The sequence below is a fragment of the Myotis brandtii genome, unplaced genomic scaffold (assembly GCF_000412655.1).
Source record: "Myotis brandtii unplaced genomic scaffold, ASM41265v1 scaffold320, whole genome shotgun sequence".
In the NCBI taxonomy this organism is placed as follows: domain Eukaryota; kingdom Metazoa; phylum Chordata; class Mammalia; order Chiroptera; family Vespertilionidae; genus Myotis; species Myotis brandtii.
In genome coordinates, this window is record NW_005362270.1 from 317041 (window position 1) to 323040 (window position 6000).

The following is a 6000-nucleotide window of genomic DNA, read 5'->3' on the forward strand; positions in this document are numbered from 1 at the left end:
CCCAAACAAGATGAACCCAAAAAGAGCCACCTCAAGACTCACTCACGCTGAGTAGCAGTGATGCCATCATTTCTACTTCTGCCTCCTTGAATCTGAGATCTACAACAATTTGAATTTGCTGGCAAAATTCTTTTGTTGTCTAACTTTCTCTATATTTACATATAGCTTATACCAGTGGTCAGCAAACTGCGGCCCCTTGAGTGTGAGTCTTCCACAAAATACCATGTGCAGGCACGCACGTACAGTGCGATTGAAACTTTGTGGCCACACTCAAGGGGCCAAAGAGCCGCATGTGGCTCACGAGGCTTATACTATTTATACTTTTAATCCTCTTTTGTAGTAAGATCAATTCTTTCTCAAACTACTGAAGTAGGTCATATTCTAAAAGCAGGTAATGTAATCTCTTACCTTTCCATAAAGAAGTAAACTTTGGATCAGCTTCTTTGTGGATCAGAATCAGAAGACTGAGAGGGAACCAGGTTCCAATTTCTTTTCAACAAAAAACTTAGACTTGCTTCTATTCCTCTCTGTTCTGAGACTTCTGAGCAAACTTCATAGTAAGCTCCTTGTTTCCAATCTCTACAATGTGTGCTCCACTGTCAGCCCTTTGTAGCCTAGTCAGGAGAGCAGGAACATATATATCCACCAACCTCTAAACAACTCAACAAGAAGCCATAATTGAAGAAGGCATCACACTGACCAATGCACATCAAATACCAGAAGACAATGGAGTCATGTCATACAACAAGAGAACTTAGGTTTCCATATGCAAAAGAAACAGAACATTCTTAGATTTGCAGGGACTTGGAAAATACACCACTCATATAATCACTTGGAAAAATTTCCTCAAAAGACATGCTTTGAGAGGGTCGAAGATGGGGGCCGGCAGGGCAGCAGTGAGGGAGAGAGTGTGAGACAGTGAGGGAGCAAAAGGGGAATGTGTGGACATGTGGTGTGTGTGTGTGTGAGAGAGAGAGAGAGTGTGAAGGACAGATCCTGCAAGACTTTCAGGGGCTGGCGGACCAGGCTCTCTTAGATGGGGAGGCCCCGCTACCACTGCAAGCACTCCCAGGTGGCCGGCACTGGCACAGAAACCATGCCATCTTGAAGGGCAGAACTGCTGTGACTAGGAGCCCAGCCTCACCATCACCCAGACTGGTCTCAGACGAAAACCGAGACTCTACAGCCACTCTGGACAAAGACCACAGCTGCAGATCCAGGGACATTGTGACTCCAGCCATCCCAGCCTCAGGCTCCTATAAGTCCTGAAGTGCATTCACCTCCCGCCTACCCGCCATGGTGGCACAGGTCCCATGCATCCCAAGACAGCCCTTGATTGCTGGTGTGTGCAGCTGCGCCTCCCCAGCCCTGAGCCAGCCCCTGTCAGCATGCACACAGCTCCCACCGACCCACAGCATCCATGCCCCCCAGGCCCCCAAGCTCACCCGTGAATCTCAGGTGCACGATGTCCCACCAAGCTCGCCACAGCAGCTCAAGCCCCGTGCAGCTCGGCACCTGGACCCTTCAGCGATAGCAAAAAATGGAGAGACAAGAAGCAACCCCCAAAGGAAAGAAAAGGAGGACCACTCCCCCCCGCAAAGGGACTAAATGAAACAGAGGCATGCAGTATGTCAGAAAAAAGAATTCAGCATAATGGTTACACAATTCATAAACCAGATGGATGAGAAAATCAACCATCTATGTAAGAATCAAGAGGAAATCAAAAGTGACAGAGCAACAATAAAAAACACAATGAAAGGTTTTAACAGTAGACTAAGAGAAGCAAAGGACCGAATTAGTGAGGTAGAAGATAGGGCAGAGAAACAAGCCCAATCTGAACAGCAACTGGAGAAAAAAATTAAAATGCAAGAGGAGAGCCTAAGTGAGCTTTGGGACAACATAAAATGAAGTAACATATGTATAAGAGAGGTGCCAGAAGGACAAGAAGAGCAGCAAGGATTAGAGAACCTATCTGAAAAAATAATGACAGAAAACTTCCCTGATATGGGGAAGAAAAAAGTTACACAAGCACAGAGAGTCCCAAACAAGATGAACCCAAAAAGAGCCACCTCAAGACACATTGTAATTACAATGGCAAACATTAAAGATAAAGAGTGAATCTTAAAGGCTACAAGAGAGAGACAGGGAGTTACCTACAAAGGATCTCCTATTAGATTACCAAATGATTTCTCACGAGCCACCTCACACATTGTAATTACAATGGCAAACATTAAAGATAAAGAGTGAATCTTAAAGGCTACAAGAGAGAGACAGGGAGTTACCTACTAAGGATCTCCTATTAGATTACCAAATGATTTCTCACAGAAACACATCATGCCAAAAGGGAATGGAATACCAAGCCAATGCAAGAAATGCTAAAGGGAATGCTGTAAAAAGAAGAAATAGAAAGGGAAGAAGGAAAACAGGCATAAAGAATAAAAATAATGACGAACAAGTACCTATCAATAATAACCTTAAACATAAATGGACTAAATGCTCCAATCAAAAGGGGAGAGACCAAGATGGGGGCATAGGTAAACACCGGAGACTGCTGCCGCAAACAACCACTTCAAAAATACAACTAAAAGACGGAACGGACATCACCCAGAACCACAGGAAGGCTGGCTGAGGAGAGACTCTTCAACTAGAAGGAAAAATAACAGCACACCGAGGCTCAGAGGAGGCGCAGTGTGGAAAAAACTCAGGTGCGGAGGTGCGCGCGCAAAGCGGGCTGGTGGCTGAGAGCGCGGTTGTCGTTTTCGGTCAGGGGGGAGTCTCAGACTCTGAGCTCCAGATACGGGCGAATCGCTGGGGACTCGGACCCAAACGGGAGAAGCGGGAGTGTCTGGCATCAGTTGGAAGGCAGCTTTCCCTCCGAGGTTTGCAGCGGTTCCGGGGGTTCTGAGAAGCAGAGCCTCTGGGAACAGGACTGAGGGCACCATAACGGCTCCCTCCGCCCGCCCTGTTGAGCCCGCCCCGCCCAAGCCCTGCGCAGAGCCATTTGCCGGATCGCCTCAGGCAAAGGCTAGATTAGCACCTCCCCAGAGGACAGAAGTTTTCCGCGGCAGACACAGCTGATTCACACAGCCAGTCGGCCTGGTGGTCAAATCCCTCTAGTATTAACTACAACAATCAAGGCTCAACTAGAACAAGACTGCGCACAAAGACCACTAGGGGGTGCACCAAGAAAGCATAAAAAATGCGGAGACAAAAAAACATGACAGAAATGGAGGATATAGAGCTAAAAATCGCAATTTTGAGGGCTTGCAAAAATGTGCTAGAAGCTGTCAATAAACTTGAGGAGAGAGTCACGAAAACTAATGAGACCCTCGATGCTATGATAAAGAACCAACTAGAAATTAAGCATACACGGACTGAAATAAAGAATATTATACAGACACCCAATAGCAGACCAGAGGAGCGCAAGAATCAAGCCAAAGATTTGAAATGCGAAGAAGCAAAAAACACCCAACCGGAAAAGCAAAATGAAAAAAGAATCCGAAAATACGAAGATAGTGTAAGGAGCCTCTGGGACAGCTTCAAGCGTACAAACATCAGAATAATTGGGGTGCCAGAAGATGAGAGACAGCAAGATATTGAAAACCTATTTGAAGAAATAATGGCAGAAAACTTCCCCCACCTGGTGAAAGAAATGGACTTACAGGTCCAAGAAGCGCAGAGAACCCCAAACAAAAGGAATCCAAAGAGGACCACACCAAGACACATCATAATTAAAATGCCAAGAGCAAAAGACAAAGAGAGAATCTTAAAAGCAGCAAGAGAAAGAGACTCAATTACCTACAAGGGAATACCCATACGACTGTCAGCTGATTTCTCAACAGAAACTTGGCAGGCCAGAAGGGAATGGCAAGAAATATTCAAAGTGATGAATACCAAGAACCTACAACCAAGATTACTTTATCCAGCAAAGCTATCATTCAGAATTGAAGGTCAGATAAAGAGCTTCACAGATAAGGAAAAGCTAAAGGAGTTCATCACCACTAAACCAGTATTATACGAAATGCTGAAAGGTATCCTTTAAGAAGAGGAAGAAGAAAAAGGTAAAGATACAAATTGTGAACAACAAACATGCATCTATCAACAAGTGAATCTAAGAATCAAGTGAATAAATAATCTGATGTACAGAATGAACTGGTGATTATAATGAATCAGGGACATAGAAAGGGAATGGACTGACTATTCTTGGCGGGGAAAGGGGAATGGGAGATGCGGGAAGAAACTGGACAAAAATCGTGCACCTATGGATGAGGACAGAGGGTGGGGTGGGAACTGGGAGGAGGGGAGTTATGGGGGAAAAAAAAAAGAGGAACAAATGTAATCTGAACAATAAAGATTTAAAAAATAAAGGGGGGGGTGGGGCGGGAACTGGGAGGAGGGGAGTTATGGGGGGGGAAAAAAGAGGAACAAATGTAACCTGGACAATAAAGATTTAATTAAAAAAATAAATAAATAAAATGCTCCAATCAAAAGACATAAAGTGGCTGAATGGATAAGAAAACAGGACCCATATCTATGCTGTCTACAAGAGACCCACCTCAGAACCAGGGACTCACATGGACTGAAAGTGAAGGGATGGAAAAATATTTTTCAGGCAAATGAAAATGAAGAAAAGCCTGGGGTAGCAATACTTATAACGGACAAAATAGACCTCAAAGTGAAAGCCATAACAAGAGATAAGGAAGGCCACTTCTTAATATTAAAGGGACTGATACAACAAGAGGATATAACTCTGGTAAACATGTATGCAACTGATGCAGGAGCACCCAAATACATAAGAAAAACTTCTGGGAGATTTCAAGGGAGAGACTGACAGCAATATAATCTATAGTAGGGGACTTCAATACCCCATTGACATCACTGGATAAATCTTCTAAACAAAAAATCAGCAAAGAAACAGTAATCATAAATGACTCATTAGATCAGATGGACTTAATAGACATCTTCATAACATTCCAACCCAAAGCTATAGAATATACATTCTTGTCACATGGGACATTTTCAAAGATAGACCACATATTGGGACACAGGCAAAGTCTCTTCAAATTCAAGAAGATTGAAATCATATCAAGCATTTTCTCAGATCACAATGGCATAATATTAGAAATAAACTACAATAAAAACAATCACAAACAGTCAAACACTTGGAGGCTAAGTAGCATGTTATGAAACAATGATTGGGTTATCAAAGAGATCAAAGAAGAAATAAAAAACATCCTGGAAACTAATGACAATGAAAACACAACAATCCAAAATCTATGGGACACAGTGAAAGCAGTCCTGAGAGGAAAGTTCATAGCATAGGCCTACCTCAAAAAACAAGAAAACTGGTAATAAATGAACTGACTCTACAACTTAAAGAATTAGAAAGAGAACAACAAGAAAAGTGCATGCATTCTCTTCTCCTTCACCATGTCTTCCCACAAGATTTTCAGGATCAAGAGGTTCCTGACCAAGAAACAAGAGCAAAATCAGCCCATTTCCCAATGGATTCAGATGAAAACTGGTAATAAAACCAGGTACAACTTGAAGAGGAGACATTAGAGAAGAACCAAACTGGACCTATGAGAAATCACACATGAGAGATGACTCACATCCAGGTTGCCTACACCTTTAAATGATTGGAAAGATGCTACTGTCTGGACAGTTGGGGCATTTTAATTGGAAAATGAATGGACTTGTGATTTCGCTCTGTTGATTTTTTTTTTCTACAACAGTAGGTTGGTTCAGTAATAAATGTGTGAAACCTTTAAAAAAAAAATTGATGAACCCCTAGCTAGGCTCACCAAGAAGCAAAGAGAGATGACCCAAATAAACAAGATCAGAAATGAAAGAGGCAAAATAACAACAGACCCCATAGTAATACAAAGGATTGTAAAAAAAAATACTATGAGCAACTCGATTCTAACAAACTGGTCAACCTAGAAGAAATGGACATATTCCTAGAAAAATACGACCTTCTAAAACTCAATCAGGAAGAAT

At 42.7% G+C, this 6000-nt stretch overlaps 1 protein-coding gene and 1 pseudogene across 4 annotated transcripts in view; one reads left to right on the forward strand and one right to left on the reverse strand.

Annotated features, from left to right (window-relative positions):
• XPA (xeroderma pigmentosum, complementation group A) overlaps positions 1 to 6000 on the reverse strand; it is a 33657-nt gene that overhangs the window by 12310 nt on the left and 15347 nt on the right. The window lies entirely within an intron of this gene.
• On the forward strand, positions 5404 to 5782 carry LOC106726835 (annotated as a pseudogene).